This window comes from Castor canadensis, chromosome 15 (genome assembly GCF_047511655.1).
Source record: "Castor canadensis chromosome 15, mCasCan1.hap1v2, whole genome shotgun sequence".
NCBI lineage: Eukaryota > Metazoa > Chordata > Mammalia > Rodentia > Castoridae > Castor > Castor canadensis.
The window spans coordinates 46510070-46520050 of record NC_133400.1 but is presented as its reverse complement, the minus strand read 5'-3'; the positions used below and the strand labels follow the sequence as shown (position 1 = coordinate 46520050).

The window sequence follows — 9981 nt, the reverse complement described above, 5'->3', positions numbered from 1 at the left end:
CCCAAATGCATAAAATATTGCAAGAAAATATTTTCAAGTCCAATACACCTTAGTGATGTGAAAACCCAGAGTAACAGGTTAATTCGTAAGAGTCCATTCTTCAAAATAACATATACATGGTCAGGAACATTTCCTTGTAAATTTTTCAATTAAAGCAGTGCAGAGGCCTGACATTAAGTACAAGGCTTCCTGCAGAACAGATGTTTTCCTTCCCAACTGGCAATGGCTGTCCTCTGGCCCTGCCCATTTCAGCTCTTTAGCAGAGAAAATGATCTACTCTAAGGTTGAAGAACAAATTTGCTTAGAACTACTGAAGTATTGGAAAGAAAAAAAAAAACTGATAAATTCTAAGGGACTGGAGTGGGGCACAGTGGCACTTGCCCAGAATGCAGGATATTTCAGGTCTGTCAATACTGCTTCCATACCTTCCCCCACAAAAAACAAAGATGGCCCCTATTTAAAATATCAGCTATCTAAGGACAAATAGAGGGGGTTGCAGTGACAAGCAACCCTTATCAGGGACAGAGAGCAATTATGGAAAGACGCTGAACAATTGGAATCATGAAAACCTTTGCAAAATCCCTCTCTGTCATGGGACTTTCCAAAACATTTGGTCATTTCCAAATCCCATGGCATAGGTAAAAAATACCTAAAATTCAACCAAAGATTAGGAGAGGGTCTGTAATAGTGGTGTATGTAAAGCACAATAGTTACCATAATATTATAATTGCCTTCAGATTATTTAAAAACATTATAATCCAATGTTTAATGTGTATCATTAAACATCTGAATTATTTCACATATATTTACCTAGCAAATGGGCTGAAATTTTTCAGTAACTACAAAAATCCTCTGAATATTATTATCACTGAGCTTCTGATCAAGGTGAATAATCCTTAGAAATGAAGTAGTACAATTCAATATGTAAAACATCCTTCTAATGTATTCTGATCTTTTGTTTGGTTTTATATTATTGAGACAAGGTCTTACTACATAACCCAGGCTGGTCTTGAACTTGTGATTCTCCTGCCTCCACATTCTGAATGCTAGGATTACAGTATGTGAATTTTACAGTACCTTATGAAAACAATAATGACTTGCATATATAACTGGATTCCTTAGACAAGACTCCTTTCAAATAATAACAAATGTAAATAACTGCTGTGCTGGGTAGAGTGTATCTGGTTTTCTAGTCTTCTATTTTCATGAATGTATAAGAACCTCCACAGTGAAATGGTCTTAAGTAGTAAGATAGTCTTTGTACATTAATGTTAAGACAAGAAAATTAAAGAACCACTCATTATTAAAGGGTCTATTACCTGTCACCTTAGAAAAACAACAGGATTAGAGCTGGTTACATTGACTTGAGCCTGTAATCCCACCTTGGGAGGATTGTGATTGGAGGCCAACTCAGGCAAAAAGTTGGAGACCCCACCTCAACAAAAAAGCCATGCATGGTGGTGCACACTGTAATTCCAGCTATGTAGGAGGCATAAGTAACAGAAATGCAGTACAAAAGTATAACCTTAGATACTTTGCTTAGAAATAATAGCAAGTTTGCTACCAAATGTGTATGCAAGAGAGGTGAAAGCTAGTTGAAGACAGAAGTAACATGGTGTCTCAACCACTCCATCCACCTGTCACCCTTGTCTGAGTGCAAGGAGCAAACACAACACACATCTCTGCCAACAGCAATAATTGCTTGGACATTAGATCATGGTCTAGGCTTACCGAATAACAAATCCTTGACCTTGAACAACCCACAAAGCAGTTACCCACAATACTGTTAACATTACACACTGAAATTCAACATTAACCCATCTGCTAGGTAAGGACTTACATAATAATGGCACATTGTGTATACTTTGTATTCCAGGTGACACTGTTCATCATTTGGTAAAACAATGTCTCTAAGTTTCCCATCTCCAGCAAAGTGAATCCCGGCATCTGTAGAGAACACCAGCAACTGTGACATTCCTCCAGCAAATCATGACTTCATAAGGAAAAGATTTCAATTTTAAAATGCTGCTCACAATAACTCAACAGAAATCTTTTACTTTTCATGTAAGTGACCATTGTACTTTTACCTAATTCAGTTCTCTCTCTTTTCTTCCCAAAATCTCTCTCTTTTCTTCTTATAATCTTGCTGATCAACAGAGATCCTGTCAAAAGAAACTCCTCCACATCACTGCTCAGCAACTTTTTCCTAAAAAAGCACTTCCAGTTAGTCCCTGCACTTCTCAGACACAGCCTAATGATTTGTTAATTAAGGTCATGTTTTTAGTAACTTTTGGTAAAACTGCACTTAAAATCCACAAAAATAACCAAACTGGACCCTTGTAGAAAACAAATGCACTTACTCTGCAAATGGCAACCTGCCTGATCACATCAAATCCACCTTCTGGAGAATCCAGGTTCCCAGACATGTGCTGTTTAACAACAAGTTCATTATATATTTCTCCTTTATCAGTAAGACTGAGAACATTTTTTGAAGTTGAATGGGTTGGAGGAGTTCTCTTCACTTGTGCAAGGGTTCCTGAGCTGTACTGGTGTTTTATTAATAGAACACCACAATACATCACAGTTTTTTCCACAAATGAGCCAAAACCTTACAACAAAAAATGTACATGGTCAGATGAATGTATACACAAACTTGCATTTTTTAAAAAAAGTATGTTATCACATCTAAGTTTCTATGAACTGAATGTCTAATACTAATTAGTGATTACTAATGAAATAATGATTAGTAATTAAATACAATCTAGGGTTCTTGACAGGTTTATAAAATAAATTAAGGGATGAATGGAAGACAATCAGGCATTTCATTATCCTAGAGGCAAAATTTGTGTCACATTACATACAGTACCATTGAAGTGGACACCTCACTGCACAAGCTGAAGAGTAGATTGACAAGGAGCACATACCATTCTCCTGAGAGAAAGGATGGAAGCAAGAAAGACAGAAAGAGGGCATATTTCTTTATATGGACTATCACAGGTACTTAAAGAACTATTACTTAAAAGTAACAAACCAACACAAAGGAAACAAGTGGATTAAAATGTTGCTTTTGTATTACAAAATTACAACAGAAGATGGACACAATTATTTTAAAAACTCAGTAGACTCAAGGCTCAATAATACTTTCTGACTTTAAGTAAATTTGCTTCTGACATTAGGCAACACAGTATTATTCAAGGTATGTTTTACAAATTGTTAAGTCCATAAAAACTTTCCAAAATTCAATCTATTCTGCATCTTTTAGTTGCCAGTACACAAGTGAAAATGAGCCCTCTATAGAAGCTGATTAAAAGACTTGCATAAAGGTTGTGCCAAAAACTGAAATATGAGGTTGGAGGTGTATTTCTGTACCTGATCATAATTGCAAAACTAACTGCTGTGGATGGATCTGAGTAATATCTTCTGGCTGGAGCTTCTCTGATGTTCCCTTGCTATTGGTGACATTTTTATTTTTCTTTATGTTTTGGAGCCTCTGGGATTTTCTATGTCATCTGAGTGGCAACCCTTCTCTTTTAAAGCTTCTAAATCATCACATTATTAGAAGTAGGCATTCCTTCTTGTAAAAATGTATAAATGATATATAAAATATTGTTCCCAAAGAGTGCAATAGTCAAACTGTTTTTACATAATCATAATTATAAGTACATAATTTACAAAAATCAAATGATTTCTAATGTACTTAAATCATGGCTTTTACACACAATGTTCTACTCATTAAAATCATAGTAAGTGCTTTTGGTGAAAAACAAACAGAATCAATTCTAAGAAAGTAGTCCCTGTCCCAAGATTGCCCTAAGTGTATATAATTTTAACGTTCCACATTCATTATCAGAGTACCTAAGCACTAACTATATTTCTTCACTGAAATTACTTGTTAAGCAAGGTTAATAGCTATTAGCAATATAAATGCCCAAATATCAAATGATATTTTGCTAATAACTTCCCTTATTAAAAAAAATCCTTACCATGTCTTTTGTATTACATAGTACTCTCTCCTTTCATAGTATTTTTAGCAGCCCAGTGTTTGGGGAAACCATATTAGCCTAAATACATCTCAACTACTGGTGGCATTTTTAAAACAGAGACAAAGAAATCAGACAAACAGTAATTATTCTCAAAAGTTTCAAAATATTTTAAGTATTTTCTTCTATTATAGAGAAGATTTTTAAATTTTATCTTGAAAAATTTTAAAGTCCTAATGATATGCAGATAGATACTTATGGTATGGAAATAAATTTCCAATAATGACATGAAGTCAAAATGTGCTATATCTCAAATAACTTAGATGAAAATAAAAATTTCACCTGACAGAGAAATGTGTTAGTAAAGACAAAAATGCTGCTAATACAGATGTAAAGATTTTGAACAAAAGTATTTCATGAAATGTGAGAGTACACTCAAAAACACTAATGACATTAAATACAGTACTATTCATTATGAATTTCATGGTGTATGATTTGACTACACATATTAAATAACACACCATTAGCATTTGTAAGTAATTTTATAAGGAAAATGCAACAATCATGAGAACATTTATGAGCATCAATCCAGAAACAGCTGGAAGAGAAAGAAAGTGAAAGGATAAGTGGGTCAAAACTGTACTATTTTTACTTATTATCAAACCTACATTACTACCAAAGCACAAGATACTGCTAAATTACTAATTTCAAATATTAGACGATCCAAAAAACTTAAGGTCATAAACCCAATTAAAATTTCACTATGCATATGCCAAAAAACCTTAATTAATTATGGAATTATGCCCCAAGCTTCAAAGGCTACATATTTAAAGAACAGTTGGCTAGGATAGCCTTTAACTGCAAGTTATAGTTATATTGTATGTATGGCCCCATACAATGGAAGTTGATAACAGCAGCTACCACTTATTTGAAACCTTGTGTGCAAAACTGTACTATTAACATTATTAAATTCTACTTGAAACAACACATAAAAAGGAGTTATCCTTATTTCCTAGAAGAAAGCGAAGACTTTCCATTAAATAAACCTTGCCACAGAAAACCCACACTATACATTCTCTGCTCTGTAGCTAGTTTAACCCCAGTACCATTTGAGGAGAGCAGAAAATGTCATTAGAAAAACTCTGAAATAAAAACGTCTCATTTTATCTTTCAATGGTCACACTAGCTGCCGCTTCTGACATTTGAACATTTGCATCTATATTTAGACACTTGCAATTTGAGTTCAAAAGACTGGGTGAAGATAATAAACCTTCTTATTTCTAGTATAAGTTATTCTTTCTATTTATTATTTTTAAGACCTCAAATTGACTCCTCACATCCTGCTCTGATGTATTCATTCAAATATTCACTCATTGAAAATTTAGTAAGCGTTCTTTATAAGATACCATGTTAGGCAAGGTAGTTTTTTTAAGTGATTAAATTCAAACCCTAACTTCAAGGGTTTATAGTAGTTTGTAAATCAACTCTATCAGTTTAAAACAAATACAATTAAGGTTAATTTATACCTTCCCTAACCAAAAAGGGAGGGGAAAACTAAATGAGTATCGCTTTCTTTAAAATTATCCAATACAAATTTGGTAACTGCCACAAAGATATGTTATATATATGTAAGCATACACTAGCACCCATGCTAAAAGGAAGGAGGAGAACGGAGTAAAATAGAACCTAGCAGTGGGTATTGATGGCTCCCGCCCTTAATCCTTGCTACTCAGGAGGCAGAGATCAAGAGGATCATGGTTCAAAGCCAGCCAGGGTGAATATTTCCGGAGACCTTATCATGAAAAAAACCTTCACAAAAAGGAGTGGTGGAGTGGTTCAAATTTTAGGCCCTGAGTTCAAGGCCCAGTACCACCAATAAAAAAAGAGAGAGAAATGGGCTGGAGGTGTTGTTCAAGCAGTAGAGCACCTGCTTTGCAAGTTCAAAAACTTGAGTTTACAACCCAGGACCTAGCATGCATAAGGCCCTATGCTTGATCTCAAGCACAATAGAAAAAAGAAAGTTTGAGCCAGGTGTGGTGGAATACACCTATAATCCCAGCACTGGGGAGGCCGAGGCAAGAGGATCTTGAGTTCAGGACAGCCTGGGATATAAAAGTGAGACCCTGTCTCAAGATTAAAAAAAGGAGAGAAACAAAATTTATTTGATGATTAACATATTTACATAAAATATAATCATTTCTCATTTGAACATTATTAATTTTTTTAATGCAAGTCTTTAAATCTGGCATGTTTTTGTGACTTAAGTAGTTCTCAATTTGCAACACCCACCTTTTAAGGGCTCAATAGCCACCTGTGCCTGGTGGCCAATGTGTTCAACAGCCCTCACACATTAGCCAATAAAATTGATTCAAGTGAAAATTCATATACAGTATTTCCCAAGGATACAGCATTGGACAACACTTAATAATCAGAGAATAAATGGAATGGATGCAAGCCATCTTATTTACTGAATTTTTGCTCTCCCCATCCACAATTTGAACCTGCTTGAATACCTTCTCCACGTAATTTAACATTTGCTTTTAAACATTTATTTTTATCTGTTAGGAAAAAAGAAAAATAAGCCACTTCACTTGAACTTTCAGAAGAAAAAAATGAAAAAATCAGTATCACAATGACAAATGATACAATATTCATAAAAGCTATGCATGAATAGTCTGACCTAACTTCCAAGCTAAACCAGACCTGTCTCAAGAGAACATTGATAATTTCAGATCACCTTGACACTCAAAGTCATGAAAGGACATAGTTCTCTTGTCTTTAATAAAAAAGACTAGGTTCTATTAATCTACCTAACATTCATCATGATATTCAAAGGCACAGTCTCAGAATCTATCATTTTGAATGATCATAAATGTAAGAAGTTTTCAAACAACTTGGTGAACATTATTTACTTTACATGAATCATGCACATTGCTCACATTGGTTTTTACTGGATTTTTGCACATATTAAAGAAGTTAAACTTTGTTTAGTTTTCCATCTTGTTTATAGTGTTCTGACATCAAATATTGGGTTGTTGCTAATTTAACGTAATTTAAACTTATCAATGTTTTCTTTACAGTTTCTTCCATCACATTTGCATGTGGTAGCCCCCAGGTGAGGTGAAATAATTCTAATTCAACATTTTTTTGAGATGTATAGAGAACAACTGGGCACCATGATTCCAAATATGAATGCACCGTGGTTTACACAAGATTAAACAGACCTTCAGCTTTATTTTCATGGCTCATCTACATATGCCAACATTTTGCAAGACTTATTTATCAAAGAGCAAAACATCTTCTAAAAAGTCCACTTCTGGTTTCTGTTTTTACACAGTAACAGTTCAGAATCCACCGTTTTACATATTTCCTTTTATTGCTGAGTACATTGAATGCTTTTGCCTTCTCTTTCTTCACTTCAACCTCTCGAAATCTTTGTGTAATCTATCATTCTCCCATTTCACTACCCTCATTCTGGACGGCAGGAATCTGATCATGAACCCTGTAAAGCCACTTGAAAGAAGCCTGATCACTACTCATGGGAGACAGCACCAGTATAGGGCTTTCAAAAGAAGTACCATGAGTTTGTTGATTTTCCAGATCATAAAAAGGATAGCTGTGGTGAAGCATATCCACAGCCCCACCTATGAGGCCAGTCTGAGCAAAAATTAGAGAGACCCTATCTCAAAAAAAAAAAAAAAAAAAAAAGCTGGTCATGTGGGCCTAGTAGGTGGAGGTAAAAGGTGGCAGATGGAGACAAACTGGGCAAAAGCATGAGACCCTATCTGAAAAACAAATTAAATAAAAGGAAAAGGATTAGAGGGGCATGTCTCCAGGAAGTAGCAGAGGCCCTGAGTTCAATCTCCAGGATTAACACCACCAATAATAATAATAATGCCTATGAACATTTATTCGGTATGTGTGTTAGAATCTCTATGTGAAACATCAGGTAATAAATACTCTGTATATTAAATAGACCACTCTAACATCTAATCATTAGGTTTATTAACTGTTTTTTCTGAATCAGTTTTCACAGAGTTTCAAAATTCAATTCATACCTTACCAAATGCATTCAAAAATGCCTATGACCTCATGTTGCTAAACTTCCCACTTAACTATTTGCTGTCTTGAAGCAGCACCCAAACTAACAGTTATGCAGAAGTACCTGCCCCTTCTACAAAAATAGAAAATGAAAAGGCCAGGATATGGAATCCTGAACCTGTAATCCCAGCACTCTGAAGGCAGGAGCATCACAAGTTTAGAGGGAGCTTGAGCTAATCTCAAGAAAGAAAGAATACCAAAGAGGTTTAGCTTAAGTAGTTGTCAAAAAATTATATACGTATAATTATATATAAAACATATATTATATATTTATTTATATATTATATATGTAAATGTATATAAATTCAAACAATATAATGTGAACAAGTGAGAGAAAAAAAAACAAAGCTTTCCAACCTAAAAAACCCCACAGCAGATGGCTGAGCAAAACCAACTCATAGCTCTGTGCACTGGTATACTTGTTCTAAATAGTGTGGCAGCCTGGGTAAAATACCATTAAAAATGTTTCTACCCTCTAACTTAATTTGGTAGATATTTGCCCTAGGGTAAAGGAAAATTTCAACATATAAAAGGAAATAATTAAAAATATAAAAGGTAGTACACAGACACACCTTAAGTTCAGTACTCTAGTACATTTACAGTTGGAAAAAGGCAAACATCCTCTGTAATAGCAAATAGGCAACTCAAACCGCATCAACTTTATAAACCATTAGCCAGTCATAGAAATAATAAAATGGGCAAGGTGCCAGAGGCTCACACCTATAATCCTAGCTACTCAGGACATAGAGATCAGGAGGATCATTGTTCAAAGCCAGCTTATGCAAATAGTTCATGAGACCCTATCTTGAAAAAACCTAGTACAAAAAAAGGGCTGGTAGAGTAGAGGGCTCAAGTGGTAGAGTGCCTACCTAACAAGTGTGAGGCCCTGAGTTCAAACACCAGTACCGCCTCCCAAAAAATAAGTAAAAATAAAATGCAGCCGACCCATGCCTATAATCCCAACTCATTGGAGAGAAAAGATAAGAGCACGGCACTTAAGGATGGCCCTCAAAGCAGGCACTCAGATCCTATCTTAAAAACGAGTCAAATGTGGTAACATATGCATATAATCACAGCTACTTGGGAGGCAGGGTAAAAAGGATCATGTCTGAGGCCTTCTGAATTAAAAGCACAAGACCCTACCTAAAATTCAAACCAAAAGCAAAAGGACTGGGGGGGGTCACTCAAGTGGTAGAGTGCTTGCTTCACAGATGCGAGACCCTGAGGTTCAATCTCCAGTACTGCCAATAAATAAATAATATGCAGCAATATTAAAAGTTACAAAGAATAATTCTGGATGCAAAGTATACATTAACAGGAGAGGAATGTAAGATAATAATGTATAAACATATAAAGCAATCAAACAGACCTCCAGATGAAAGACACTTATATGTGCAATATAAAGACAATGGGGTTTTTTTTAACTCTCACAGTGTTTTCTTCTTTTATTTTCGCTTTTCTTAGGAGGGGAGTGGAACTGAGGTTTGAGCTCAGGGATTTCCACTTTGTAAGCAGCCACTCAACACTTGAATCACACATCCAGTTCATTTTGCTCTGGTTATTTTGGAGATAGGGTCTTGCGCTGGCCTCAAACCACTGTCCTCTTCATAGTAGTCTCCCAGGTAGCTAGAATTATAGGCATTCATTTTTGCTTTCTTAATGAAAACTATTATATCAGTTTATTTTTCCCTTGGTAAATTTCTTTTGGTAAGAAAAAAGCTGTTTAAATTCCACATTAACACTGAATATTTCTTTTTAAAGACCTCCATCATCAAGGGCTTACATCCCAAGAAGCTATTCCCGCAGATGGAGAGTGCTTTAAAGTCTGACCCAAGGAACGCTGGGATTCTTGTGCTTCATCTGCTCAATGTTCGCTTCCAAGAGACAAAAGCTAAGAATA

At 35.2% G+C, this 9981-nt stretch overlaps 1 pseudogene; it reads right to left on the bottom strand.

The window, feature by feature from the left end:
• Window positions 1-810: 810 nt before the first annotated feature.
• LOC109702968 (integrin beta-1-like) lies at window positions 811-7610 on the bottom strand (annotated as a pseudogene).
• Between the last annotated feature and the right edge of the window lie 2371 nt (window positions 7611-9981).